Source organism: Asparagus officinalis, chromosome 7 (assembly GCF_001876935.1).
Source record: "Asparagus officinalis chromosome 7, Aspof.V1, whole genome shotgun sequence".
NCBI classification, from domain to species: Eukaryota; Viridiplantae; Streptophyta; class Magnoliopsida; order Asparagales; family Asparagaceae; genus Asparagus; species Asparagus officinalis.
Window position 1 is genome coordinate 77387713 of NC_033800.1, and position 15340 is coordinate 77403052.

Genomic DNA, 15340 nt, shown 5'->3' on the forward strand with positions numbered 1-15340 from the left:
TATTTACTTTGTAGGAATTCACGTGTAAAAGGTTATGAGACCAGGGAGAACTCTTTTCAGATGGGAAAATTTAGTTTTCTTATATCTCTGCCCAACTGTAATTATAAATGATAAGTTGCAATCATTGTGCTTCTATGCTTGCGTTTTCTCTCGACCTGATTTGATAGAAGTCTGTTAGAGCCTTTTTTCCAGTTTGTTCCTTGTGATTTTTCTGTAGAATGTCTCAAAGTAGTGGAAGGAAAAAACAATAATATTGAGGCTCCCTTATTCTAATTCAGTAGATGCTCCACTCACAATGGCTGAGAGGATTGTATGCGATCATATTATAATTCATTAGAGAAATGGATTGTAGTTTTTATGCGTCTCTTATTCTAATTCAGTGCACAATGCAGGATCCTTTTGTGAAATTTGCTCCCGAGAAGCCAAATTGGGACCTGCGAAGTGACGTGCAAAAGAGGCTCGACAAGCTTGACAGGCGCACGCAAAAAGCAATATACGAGCTTATGCGTGAGTACATTAACTTGCATAGGTTACAGGTAAGCATATTATTTAGGATTAACTGCATATACACCCCTTGTAATATGAGGGTGCAGCGGCTTACATTCCTTTAAAGTATTATATTAGCTCTTACACCCCTGAAATCTAGACGACATTATTTTCTATTAAGTTAGTTTGAAATATCACGTGAGAATTATGCAGTGAAAAATTACCTTTTGCTCTCACTTTAACCGGAAAGAAGACTAAATTTCTCTCTAAATTGAGAGCAAAAAAAATTGAAGTCCTGTGATATTCAAGGGGGTGTAAGTGCTAATAAAATCTTTTAGGGAGTATAAGAGGCCAGAAAGGAGGCGGATCCGCAATTAGTTCTATTGTTAAACACATTATCTTATTTTCTTAATTGCTTACAACAGATGATCAAGAAAGGTAGAAAGAAGCAGGAGAGGTAGAAAACAGTACAAAAGGATGATTATGAGACTTTCTTCATACACCCCCTTCAGAGTCTATGAGAGAGATCCAAAGACTTCCACAGGAAATACATAAAAAATCATGATTCTGGAGATTTTTTGTATCATTTTTGTTGAATTGGGGGTGAAGCCCAAACCTTGCAGGCAAGCTTCTCCAGGCGAGGATGAAGCTCAGGCGAGGAGCTCCAGCGAGCTCGAGGGGACGACGCAAGCGAGCTGAAGGCGAGCTCGAGATCCAGAGTTGCAGGCGATCTCGTGAGCGGGCGAGGTCGTTGCAGGCGAGTTTGGGCGTTTTGGTGGCGAACTCGAACGGGTTGGAACAGACGAGCTTGTGTTCACTTCGGGCGAGCTCGAAGGACTTTAGGCGAGTTCGTGTCTGGCAGAGTCGTAGGCGAGCTCGCGCATGGCTGACGACAGCCTGTCGCCAGCCTTAGAGTTCCCTTATAAAAGGGAACCCAAAACCCTAGCCCCCTATGCTGCTTCCCCTCTCTCTCGCGATCTCTAGAAACCCCTGGCGGCGGATCTCTTTCTCTCTCTGTTCCGTTTCTCTCCAGCTCTCAATCGTGTTTTGAGGGGAGACATTAAGAAGGGAATTAAAGAGGGGTGAAGGGAATTAAAGGGGTATTAAAGAGGAACACTGTAGCTACAGTGTTACCGTTGTATTTACTGAGAGATCTCAGTTTGAGATCGGCTCAAGCTTTGTAATTTCTTGTTGTTTAATAAGAAATTTTCAGTGTGGTTCCCGAGGACGTAGGCAGTTGCCAAACCTCGTAAATCTTGGTGTACTTTTCTCTATATTGCGTTTCTGCTGCGTAAGGGGTTTTGGCGTAAATTCCCAATAACTGGTATCAGAGCGTGAAACGATCTAGAGGAAGTCAGATTCAAGTGAGAGTCATGACCGCAGATGAAGGAAAAATGAGACTTGAGAAGTTTGATGGAACAGATTTCAGATTTTTCTAGAAAATACAGATAGAGGATTATCTGTATCAGAAAAATCTGTATCAACCACTATCGGGGAAGAAGCCAGATTCTATGAAGGCAGATAAGTGGAATCTTCTAGATAGACAAGCCCTCGGAGTTATCAGATTGACGTTGACTCGCAATGTTGCGTTTAACATAGCGAAGGAGAAGACCATGACGGGTCTTATGGCAGCACTCTCAAACATGTATGAGAAGCCATCAGCCGCGAACAAAGTTCATTTGATGCGGCGGTTATTCAATCTGAGAATGGCGGAAGGCGCGTCAGTAGCACAACACCTCAATGAACTCAATACGGTCACAACCTAATTGAGTTCAGTTAAAATTGAGTTTGATGAGGAAGTTCGGGCGTTGATACTTTTGTCTTCCCTACCAAAAAGCTGGAACGCTACAGTCACAGCTGTGAATAGCTCGTCGGGAAGCACCAAGTTGAAGTTCGACGACGTTCGTGATCTGGTTCTCAGTGAAGAGATACGACGGAGAGAGTCGGGTGAAGCTACAACCTCTTCAGTATTGCATACAGAGTCAAGAGGTAGAAATTCAATCAGAGGAAACGGACGAGGCAAATCAAACTACAGAGGTAGATCAAAGGACAGGAGGTCCAAGTCAAGGAATCCAAGCAACAGCTCGAAGGCTATCGAGTGTTGGAATTATGGAAAGACTGGGCATTACAAGAATCAGTGCAAGAGTGCTCAGAAGGAGAAGGAGGCGAAGGCAGAGGTGAATGTCACTTCCACCTTAGGAGGAGACGACGCATTGATATGCTCTTTGGAGAGCAAGGAGGAATCTTGGGTGTTAGATTCAGGAGCATCGTTCCATGCTACTTCTCAGAAAGAATTCTTCGAGAAGTATGTTCCCGGAAATCTTGGATATGTATATCTTGGTGATGATCAACCGTGTGCTATTGTGAGCAAAGGTGTGGTGAAAATTAAGTTGAACGGGTCAGTATGGAAGCTGAAGGATGTCAGACATATTCCCGACCTGAGAAAGAACTTAATACCCGTAGGCCAGTTGGCTGGCGAAGGATACACTACGACCTTTCATGGAGATGATTGGAAGATCTCAAAGGACGCAATGACGATTGCCCGAGGCAAGAAGACTGGTACCATGTATATGACAGCAGATGCACGTTGTTTGATCTTAGTTGCAGCAGGCAATGAGACTTCAAAGCTGTGGCACCAGAGACTCGGTCATATGAGTGAGAAGGGGATGAAAATCTTGCACATAAAGGGAAAACTCCAAGGACTGCAGTCAGTGGAGATGGATATGTGTGAAGAATGTATACTTGGAAAACAGAAGAGAGTCAGCTTTCAGACAAGTGGCAGAACCCCCAGGAAAGAGAAGCTAGAGCTCGTTCACTCAGATGTTTGGGGACCAACAACCACCGCGTCCATTGGTGGAAAACACTACTTCGTGACTTTTATCGATGATCACTCTCGGAAAGTGTGGGTCTACTTTCTGAAGCATAAGTCAGAAGTGTTTGAAGCTTTCAGGAGATGGAAAGCTATGGTCGAGAATGAGACCGGTCTGAGAATAAAGAAACTCAGGACTGACAATAGCGGTGAGTATGAAGACACCGGATTCAATAAGTTCTGCTATGAGCATGAGATCAGAATGGAGAGAATCGTGCCTCAGCAAAATGGTGTAACTAAGCGGATGAATCGAACATTGACAGAGAGAGTCAGAAGCATTCGGGTATAGTCAGGCCTATCGAAACAGTTCTGGGCAGAAGCGGTCAACACAACAGCTTACTTGATCAACCGAGGTCCATCGGTTCCATTGGAGCACAGAATACCAGAGGAGGTATGGTACGAAAAGGAGGTAAAATTCTCACATCTCAAAGTTTTCGGTTGTGTAGCTTACGTGCATATTAGTGATCAAGGTAGGAATAAATTTGATCCCAAGTCAAAGAAATGCACTTTCATCGGCTATGGTGAAGATGAGTTCGGCTACCGCATTTGGGACAACGAAAATAAGAAAGTGATCAGGAGCAGAGATGTGATATTCAACGAGAAGGTGATGTACAAGGACATGCACAAGACAGATGACTCAGAGAGCGAGTCAATATTTATAGATGCAGATGATGTCCCGAGTAACCTCTCGGAAGAACCCAATGCAGAAGGTCCTCAGCCAGAAGAACCTGTTGGACAAGATGGTGCGCAAGAGCCCGACGCACCGGCTCCGATTTTGAGGAGATCTTCACGGCCTCCTGTGCCCAACAGGAGATACATGAACTATTTGTTGTTGACAGATGGAGGGGAGCCTGAAAGCTATGATGAAGCTTGTCAGGGTGGAGATGCGAGCAAGTGGGAGCTTGCCATGAAAGATGAGATGAAGTCTCTCATCTCAAACCAGACGTGGGAACTAGCTGAGTTGCCCACGGGTAAGAAGACACTCCACAACAAATGGGTGTACCGGGTGAAAGAGGAGCAGGACGGCTCCAGAAGATATAAAGCTCGGCTAGTTATCAAAGGATTCCAGCAGAAGGAATGAATTGACTACACCGATATTTTCGTTCCCGTAGTGAAGCTAAATACTATCAGGACAGTGATGAGTATTATAGCAATTAAAGATCTTCATCTCGAGCAGTTAAATGTGAAGACGGCGTTTCTTCACGGCAAGGTTTTAAATATCGGTTATCGGGGGTTTATCGGACGGTCAAAATCCTTATCGGATAGCGGAAATCGGGGATATATCGGGGATAAGTAGTAATTATCGGAGTGATATAGTGGATGATGTATATATATAATAATAACTAAAAAGTGTAATCTAACCATGCTTAATGAAATATAAACATTGTCCTGTCAACATTTAAGAGATAGTGAACCGTGAACACAAGTTTGAAAATAAAATAGCAAACACAATTGCACAATTGTATATTTATTTTATTTATTTATCACGTCATAAAATTTTATGCCTAACATCAGTCAGTTCTATTTTGTTGCAGACTTGAGATCAAAATCACATCAAGATTTCAAGGAATGAAGGAATAGAGGAAGACAACTTAAAATAGCAATTGTAAACTACCTGCAGATTCAAGTTGTAAAACTAATCAATATTAGTCGCAGTGAAGAGTGAACATTGATTCGACGAAACTCAGAGATTATTGACCGAGTTATAAACTTATAATTAGCTAAAGTAGTTGCATTGAAAAATTAGTTGTAGTTAAAACTAATTGCTCAAATTTAATTGTAATTACAATTAAATTTGCTTATACACACAAGTATTTTCTTAAAATTAATTGCTTATATTGATTGAAATTAAGTCACAGTTAAAAAAACAGTTAACTGTAATACAAATTTCTTATATTAAAATTAAAATTAAATTTAACAAGTTTCTTATATTGCTTATATTGATTGAAATTAATTGCTTATATTAAAATTAAAATTAAATTTGCTTATATTGATTGAAAATTAGTTGCAGTTAAAAAAACTTATATTGAGATAAGCAAATGAATAAGTCACAGTAATACAGTCTCACAAGTCACAACAAGTCTCTATAAACTAGTTGCAGTAAAAAAAAATTAGTTACATTTAACTTTAACAAATTTCTTATACAAGTCTCACAACAGAAATTTCTTATACAAGTCTCACAACATAATAATCAGCAATACAAGTCACAAGTCACAGACTCACAGTCACAGCCACAGGTAATAATATCTGTTTAAAGAACAAGACACAATAAACTTAAAGAAAAATAGAAAACATCAGCCAGAAAAAACAATAAAACCAAAAAAAACGAAGGAGAGGGGAAGAAATGAAGAAGAGATGATACCTGGAGATTCGACGGCGAGGTTCCTAGAGACACGAAGGCGAGACCGAGGTTCGTGGAGATTCACGAAGTCGAGGCGACGAAGAGTTCCACGAAGTCGAGGCGACGGCGAGGTTCGCTGGAGATTCGCTGAAGAACAGCCGCCAGAGACTTAGGGCTTGAAGGCGACGAGATTTAGGGCTTGAAGGCGACGAAGAAGCGAGGACGATGAGGCGACGAAGAGGCGAGGAAGATTTGCTGGAGAAAAAGGCGACGAAGAGGCGACGAAAATTTAGGGCTTGAGGTCTGGATTGTCGAACGGGGTTTGAGTTTTGCGTTTTATTGTGAAAACAGGTCGGGTTGGGTTTAAATTCTCAACAATCCTAACTCAAATCATCAGCCGATAAACCCGATAAAAAAATCAACATTATCGGGCGATATTATTCGTTATCGGCGATTTATTGCCGATAATTTGTCCAAAACGATAACCGACTACAAAATCACGTTATCCTATCGGCAAGGTGAAAAATCCGATAAATCGGCGATAATTGCCGATAAATCGCCGATATTTAAAACACTGCTTCACGGAGATCTAGAAGAGGAGATATACATGCACCAACCAGAAGGTTTCTCAGAAAAAAAGAAGAACCTGGTGTGCAGACGCAAGAAGAGCTTGTATGGCCTGAAACAAGTCCTAAGACAGTGGTATAAGAAGTTTGACGGCTTCATGCACAAGGAAGGTTTTCAGAAGTGCAACACCGATCACTGTTGCTACTTCAAAAGATATCAGTCCAGTTATATCATCCTACTGCTGTATGTTGATGATATGTTGGTTGCAGGAGCAGATATGGAGGATATCAGGAGTTTGAAGCAGCAGCTGTCAAAGGTGTTTGACATGAAGGACTTGGGTCTAGCGAAGAAGATCATTGGAATGCAAATCACGAGAGATAAGAAGAGAGGTCTTTTGCAGTTATCTCAGACGGAGTACATCAACCGTGTTTTGCAGAGATTCAACATGGGCGACGCCAAGCCAGTGAGCACACCTTTGGCTAGCCATTTTCGCCTATCGAAAGATCAGTCTACTCAGTCAGAAGAAGAGAAAGAGAGTATGGCTCAGGTCCCTTACGCCTCAGCTATCGGAAGTTTGATGTACGCAATGGTCTGTACGAGACCAGATATTGGCCATGCAGTGGGAGTGGTCAGCCGGTTTATGTCGAATCCAGGAAAAGCTCATTGGGAAGCGGTCAAGTGGATTCTGAGGTATCTATGAGGCACCACATAGAAGTGTTTGCACTTTGGTAAGGGAGAGGTAGAAGTGCAAGGGTACGTAGATGCAGACTTCGGCGGCTAAGTCGATCACCAAAGAAGCACCACCGGCTATGTATTCACTGTTGGAACTACAACTGTTAGTTGGATGTCACAGATACAGAAGATTATCACTCTGTCCACTACAGAAGCTGAGTATGTTGCAGTGACTGAAGCCAGTAAAGAGATCAGATACAGAAGATTGTCACTCTGTCCACTACAGAAGCTGAGTATGTTGCAGTGACTGAAGCCAGTAAAGAGATGATATGGCTTCAGGGTTTGTTAACAGAGCTGGGATTCAAACAAGAGAAGAATGTTTTGCATAACGATAGTCAGAGTATAATTCACTTGGCTAAGAATTTTGCATTTCATTCTAGAACGAAGCATATTGCACTTCGGTACCACTTCATCAGATCCCTGTTGGAAGATGACGTGTTAAAATTGGAGAAGATTCCAGGAAGTAAGAATCCAGCAGATATGTTAACAAAAACGGTGACTGTTCAGAAACTGGAGTTGTGCGCAACTTCAGTTGGCCTTCATGCATAGGTGATGAGGGCAGAGCCACACAGGAGGAGGAGCTTGATGAGATAGCCTGCTGACGTCGGTTTGGTCTCCAAGTGGAAGATTGTTGAATTGGGGGTGAAGCCCAAACCTTCCAGGCAAGCTTCTCCAGGCGAGGATGAAGCTAAGGCGAGGAGCTCCGGCGAGCTCGAGATCCAGAGTTGCAGGCGATCTCGTGAGCGGGCGAGGTCGTCGCAGGCGAGTTTGGGCGTTTTGGTGGCGAACTCGAACGGGTTGGAATAGGCGAGCTTGTGTTCACTTCGGGCGAGCTCGAAGGACTTCAGGCGAGTTCGTGTCTGGCAGCTGTAGGCGAGCTCGCGCATGGCTGTCGCCAGCCTGTCGCCTGCCTTAGAGTTCCCTTATAAAAGGGAACCCAAAACCCTAGCCCCCCATGCTGCTTCCCCTCTCTCTCTCGCGCGATCTCTAGAAACCCCTGGCGGCGGATCTCTTTCTCTGTCTGTTCCGTTTCTCTTCAGCTCTCAATCGTGTTTTGAGGGGAGACATTAAGAAGGGAATTAAAGAGGGGTGAAGGGAATTAAATGAGTATTAAAGAGGAACATTGTAGCTACAGTGTTACCGTTGTATTTACTGAGAGATCTCAGTTTGAGATCGGCTCAAGCTTTGTAATTTCTTGTTGTTTAATAAGAAATTTTCAGTGTGGAGAGATCTCAGTTTGAGATCGGCTCAAGCTTTGTAATTTCTTGTTGTTTAATAAGAAATTTTCAGTGTGGCTCCCGAGGACGTAGGTAGTTACCGAACTTCGCAAATCTTGGTGTACTTTTCTCTATATTGCGTTTCTACTGCGTAAGGGGTTTCGATGTAAATTCCCAACAATTTTTACCGTGCCATAAGTTTTTTTTATAACAGAAATCTGAATACAGTTGGCTTAGGTGATTTCCCGGCGCCTTGTTGTGCATGGAGACAGAATTGGACAGTTCAGCATCAAAGCCTACAACAGCCACTCACTCCCTGGTGATGTGCACTGCAGGTCCACGCGGGCGCTACAACAAAAATCTTCTTTTTCAGTACTTTTAATTGAATTAAATGCTCGAAAATGATTGTTAGTTGCATCTACCCATTTCAAGGAGCTGAAGCATGCCACCTGTAACTAGCCCAGTTCATTAACTTCATCATCTGATTATGATAAAGATTTGCTTTGTTCTCTCCTGTGCTCAAGTTTAAACAACAATATCTAGCTAAAAACGCATTCATTATTCATGTTCTTTATTAATTAGGAAGTCAACTAGGTGGGGGTGATTGAATGGATTTGTTTTGGTTCTTAGATAATCATTTCGGTTGAGGAGTTAGGAGTGTTTGTTTGGATAATGTTCTTAAGTTTATATTTTGTAGTGATTAGTTATCTTATGGAATGCAGCACACATGTGGGTGCGCCATAGTTCTTCATGGATGCAGCGAACTTACTTGCAGAGTGACATAAAATTTCAGCCTCAAATTCTCTACATCCTACAGTTAGTCGCGTGGATCGATACTATTGGTTCATTCAGTAGGTCCCGTCAAAAAAAGATTTTTATATGATTTATGTAAACATTTGTCATTAATGAGAGCAACAGATGGAAAATATGTTATTGGCATACGTAGCACATGCTTTCATAGCCGTAGAGTTTCTTGGCAACCATGGATTAGAACCAGAGGCCCTACGGATTGGGGAATAGTGTTTCCTAAGATCTCCTAATGCATCTCAACTTTTGATTTTACGTATGAGCACAAAAAACGAGGAGGTCCTATGCAATGAATGGTTGAGATGCATTAGGAGATCTTAGGAAACGTATGAGCACAAAAAACGAGGAGGTCCTATGCAATGAATGGTTGAGATGCATTAGGAGATCTTAGGAAACACTATTCCTTAGGAGAGGATGTGCAATGAATGGTTGAGATGCATTAGGAGATCTTAGGAAACACTATTCCTTAGGAGAGGATCCCAATCCCCCTAAAGTTTGGTAAGCTAACACAGAGTTTTCATAGTTCATATTCTTAATTAAGAAGTCAACTAGCTAGGGCTATAAAAAATGAATTTGTTTCGAATCTTATTAGACAACACTTTCACTGAGAAGAGAGGAGAGGTTGCTTGGGTAAATTTATTAAGCTTGTAATTAGAGGGAGTTGTGGTACGAAATGCACACATGTGGTTGTCATGTGATTCTTGTTTACAGCTCATTTTTTTGTTGCCAAGTGGCACTCAATGATTGATTGAGTGGATGAGTACAACTGTACAACATCAAAAGGATCTGTTTTTATTTGGTCGGAGCAAAAGTATAAATGAAGATGGCATTTAGTTGGTGAAGCGTAGCTAGGGGTCGGTGTAGAAAATGACCAAACTTTTGTAGGACACTGATGTTAATTGTTAGCCTAAAGTTGCAGCAGATCCAGGGTACACAAAGGTGCTACATCACAATATTAATTGATGCCTTTTTTTCCTCTTTTTTTTTTCATTGGTAAATGTGTGCTTAAAGGGTGAGATGAAAGTTGAGTTTTTTCTTTTAAAGATATTTTTATGGATACTAGAACCAATTCACGAGATAAACGTGATTTCATAAGAGAGCTTTAAATTGCTTTTTTTCAACAAACAAAAATGAGGATATACTCGGTTCGGTATGCGGAAACGAGTGGGAATGAAACACAATTCTAACTTCTAATTCATGCTTATCAAACATGATGTGTTTTTGGATGTTAGAGATTACATTTCCACTTCTTATTAATTCTCACTTAATGCGGGAATTTCTATCCCAAATGAGTTATTAAGGAATTGATATTTCCACTTAAGTGAGAATGAAAATAATAAAACGAATTCCGGATGTAGCATTCTTAATGATATTCCCACTTAATTTTCTAATTGCATCCAAACATGAGAATAGGAATGAGCATTCTATTCTCGCATTAATTCCATTACATTCCTACCTTCATTCTATTCTCGCTTGACTCTGTTCCCGCGTATCAGACAAGGCGTTTTTGTGTTGTGGCAACTAAACAAGCTTACATACCGCAACCTTAACAGATAATGAAAAATAGTTGCGTCTTGGGATATCGTACTAGCTATTGGATATGATATATTAGAACTGACATATGGCCATGTCTCACGTTGGTTATATATTATCAAAGTGTATTGCACTGTAATACGATTAGCACTATCTTCTTCCCTTTTTTTTTTCTTTTGTGGGTACCAAATACAATTACCATTTCTTATATCAGTAGTTTTCCCCCCTTTTTAAAGGGTGTAGACTTAATTTGTCAAATTTTCATACCTAGGCTGCTACGTGTAGCACCGTTATATGAACATGTAACTCTCATTTGTCAAAATTAAAAAAAAAGGGAAAGCAAAATGAATCCAATTCAGTGGCCCTATTAGCTTCTGCCATGCTCCAAACAGAGCGAGGGAGACGTACTGCATGCAAATTTTACCCACCTGACAAAACTTGCCTTTCATGAAAATAATTAAATAATGCGCTCAGAGACTAGGGAGCAAGGTGACAAGGTTTGAGAAAACAAAGTCGAGAAAAGTTTTTGTTTGTGGGGGGTTAGGAGAAAATTAAAACCACCCCATGTTATGAATATTACTTTAGCATAAAGAAATCGAGAAATGCATTTGTACGTTGTTCATGATCGGGGTACATGATCAAGAGAACTTGTACTCTCATGTAAGAACACGGAGGATCCCAATTTCGATCAAAGAGCATGGTCCGTGGACTGAAAACAAAGAAAATAATTAATTGTTAATTTTCGATGGTTTACAAAGTTTTACCTTTTATAAAAAGGTAGATGACGTCAACCACATATCTTATAAACAATGACATCTTGTCATGTATGACTTAAATAGTTAAATCCCAAGGAGTTAATTTCCAAAAGCATTAATTACTTATTACGTAGTTTATTAATTAACTGCTTATTCAATTAATACACATATTTTGGGTATTGACTATGATTTCCATACTTCCATGAACTGAACAAATCAAGCGCGTAAACGGTGTGCGAGGACGTAGAGCTTATATATCTATTTATGAGCCTCTCATGCTATGGTACTACTTGGACTATACAAATGATTATTGGTAACTTTATTTTTCAAAATAATGACCGTTCAAGGATAGATATAGAGAAAATTGATGATCAAGTATTGTTAGGCCCAATGACTCAATGTCCAAATCAGAGTGACGTTAGAACAATGAATTCTACTACTAAGTACATTTAACCTTTCCCTCTTATCGTTCTTAAATTTTAATATTTGTTGGATTTATATACATGATTAGTTTAATATAATTGTTAAACTAACATTAGTATTTAATTAATTAGTCTAAGTTCGTCATTGCTAATAAGTAGAGAGCTAGAAGCCCATGACTAAAAACCTAGGCTTTACCAAAGAGCTTAGATGGCTCTAATTGTGATTTGATGTCAATTTCTTTGTTTGACAGGGTCATATTAAAATCAAGTAACAAGTTAACAACTCCACGTCACCAATGTATGTGTAGTATACCTTTTACTTGTTTATATAACGAGGGAAAATTGTGTTTAGGACTGTTTCTTGCTGCTCTTGATGTCTAGTATTTCAAAAAAAAAAAAAAAAAAATTCACCAAAAAGTTATCACGGCCATCCTTTTTCATTAATGATAAAGGGAAACTTTTCTTATTTCAATTGGTGCTTTAGGCATGCTTTTAATTGTGATTTTCTTTATACAATGTCAACGCAACTGATATTATTCCCCACTAGTGCATATTCACTTATAATAGGTTGACGATATTATTAAACATTTCGAATATATGCTACTTATATCCTTCAGCTAAAAACAATCAACCCAATACCAGCGGCTGCAATAGGAGTATGGAAAAAGCTCTAGTACTACGTTTAAATAAATCAATAGAGGAATTAATAGTGTGTTTGGATGAGGATAATGTGGGGTAGGCCGGTAGGGGAAGGAAAATATAGAGTTAACTCTACGTGGGAGTTTTTTTAAGAGGTGTAATGGATTGGAGGATAGCGGAGGGGAAAAGGGTCCAATTTTGCTCCCCTCCAAATTGCGGGTGTAGAAGAGGGTAAGAGAATTAAGTATAAAACTTTTAGGTCCCGTTTGGCAAAGGGTTAAGGAAGAGGGGTTAAAGAGAATAATTAATGTACTTAGCTCATTCGATAATCTGAGGTACCGTTTGGCAAAGGGTTAAGTGAGGGGTTAAGGAGACTTAACCCCTTCTTAACCTGCCAAACACAACAAATCTATATAAGGGTTAAAGTGAGTTAACCCTCCATAATTTGCCAAACATAAAAAATATAGAAGGGTTAAGTTAACCCCTCTAGAGGGGTTAAAATGAGTTAACCCCTCAAAATGAGGGGTTTACTAATACTCCTATTTAGATGAAATAAGAGTTAACCCTTCTAATTATAAAGAAAATAGTTAAAATCATTGTTATTCCCAAACACTAAAACTGATCATAAGGGCTAAAATAAAACTTATTTAACGGGTTAATAATTTAGTCATTCGGATTATCAAATGGGCTAAATACATTAATCCTTCTCTTTAACCCCTCTTCATTAACCCTTTGCCAAACAAGGCCTGTAGGACTAAATTATTAATCTGTTAAATAAGTTTTATTTTAGCCCTTGTATCAGTTTTAGTGTTTGGGAATAACAATGATTTTGACTATTTTTTTTATAATTAGAAGTGTCAACTCTTAATCCTTCTAAATAGGAGTATTAGTAAATCCCTCATTTTAAGGGGTTAACTAATTTTAATCACTCTACAGGGGATAGCTTAACCCTTCTATATTTTTTTATGTTTGGCAAATTATGGAGGGTTAACTCACTTTAACCATTGTATAGATTTTTTTTGTTTGGCGGGTTAAGAATGGGTTAACTCTCCTTAACCCCTCACTTAACCCTTCACCAAACGGTACCTTAACGTATAAAGACAATTTTACCTTTTATCATCGTTGATCAACGGCTAAGATTTAATTTCAAAATCCTTCTACTCCCTTCGCTTCGCTTTACTAGAACTCTCAACCAAGGTAAAATAAATTCTCCTCTATTCTCGTTATAAAACTCCTAAACAAGATATTATATTTTCTCTTCTTTTCCCTACCTTTTAACCCCCTGTCTCTTTCTTTTCTTTTCCAGTAAACTCACAAACACGGTGTAAAGCTTAGCCTACGAATAACGAGCAATAGAAGTGAAGAGGACAAGGAATATTTATGCATAAAAAGCAGTCAAACCGCATAAACTTAAAACCATCCCATTCTTTAAGGGTTAGCTTTAATATATTTCTGGGTCCTAGATTTCTGCCAAGTGCTGACCATATATAGTTTGAATCTTATGTCCTTTCACAGGCACGCACAAAGATGTCCAAACACATACAGGTCCGCTACCACTTCATAAGATCAGCGTTGGACGAGGACATGTTGGAACTTGTGAAGATTCAAGGAAGCAAGAACCCAGCTGATATGCTTACCAAGGTTGTCACTACAGAGAAACTGAAGTTGTGTTCAACTTCAGTTGGCCTCAGCACTTGATGATACGGAGGCCGTCGCCGCAGAGAGAGCTGAAAGAGATTGATAGTTAGTCTCCAAGTGGGAGATTGTTAGGATATGTAAAGCCTAACTATCAGATATGCCATATGCTTTAGAAGAGAGGAGGAACAAAGTTGGAACAGGAGGAACATGATCGACGATGGAGAAGTTCAAGCAAAAACGAGGTCGACCGGATGTGGTGCGGCGGTCGACCGGAGTCGGGTTTTGGCCCAGATTCGAATTTTGACCTGTTTTGATCTGTTTCCTTGTTTACTTGTTAAACCCTTAAGTCTATAAAAGGGTTGATTAGGGCATGATGTAAAGAGACGAAAAAATAGTGAATTATTCTCCTGCGGCGGCCGTGGACGTAGTTTCTCATATTGAGAAACGAACCACGTAAATCTTGTGTGTTTGAGATTGTTTGATTTTCTCTCTTCTCTCCTAAATCTCTATTTCAAATCGCATGGGGGGGGAGGGGGGTTGAGCATCCCCAACACCCCTGTCTCTTTCTTTTCTTTTCCAGTAAACTCACAAACACGGTGTAAAGCTTAGCCTACGAATAACGAGCAATAGAAGTGAAGAGGACAAGGAATATTTATGCATAAAAAGCAGTCAAACCGCATAAACTTAAACCATCCCATTCTTTAAGGGTTAGCTTTAATATATTTCTGGGTCCTAGATTTCTGCCAAGTGCTGACCATATATAGTTTGAATCTTATGTCCTTTCACAGGCACGCACAAAGATGTTGACCTCCTAGCCTCGTCTCTTAGTTTTGGATCAATAGCTTTAATTAGAAACTCATATATATGGTTTTCACCTTGTTGCTAGCTCTAACCAAATCAATAATTCTATTATGGTCTCAGATGTCCTTCTTAATGTCTTCACTCGTGTAACCAAACTAAAAACTTATTTAAGGATTAGATTTTGTAGACCAATAGGTACACAAAAAAAAGTTCCAAAATGACTTTATATTTGTTAGATATTTTATTAAGAAAAGACAATTTTGCCTTCATGGTAATAAATTTTTTATAATTAAACCATGTCTTAATTAGCAATTATTTATATGTGTAACGGCTATATAATTATGGGGAACGTTACAAAATTTATGACGAACGTTACGGAATTAATTACGGGTTTTGTAACTGTCTTTTCCAACCCTATATATATATCCGTATGTTGAGCTCAAAATGATAAGAAAAATATACAACAAGTTCTCTTGTTTTTCTTCTCTCCCCTACATATTATTTTCATCTACATCTTAGTTTTATTTTATGGG

The 15340-nt window shown here is 39.6% G+C and overlaps 1 long non-coding RNA gene across 12 annotated transcripts in view; it reads left to right on the forward strand.

The window, feature by feature from the left end:
• The window catches only part of LOC109847739, a 34999-nt gene extending 25859 nt beyond the window's left edge, over positions 1-9140 (forward strand). For 7 of the 12 annotated variants that reach the window (XR_002248644.1, XR_002248645.1, XR_002248652.1 and 4 more), the window contains 2 exons: positions 393-536; positions 8450-8722. This is a non-coding gene — a long non-coding RNA (uncharacterized LOC109847739). Of the gene's footprint in view, positions 1-392; positions 537-911; positions 2113-4890; positions 5039-8440; positions 8723-8934 lie in introns of those variants that run through there. The other 5 variants (XR_002248651.1, XR_002248646.1, XR_002248654.1 and 2 more) reach the window with 5 other exon arrangements.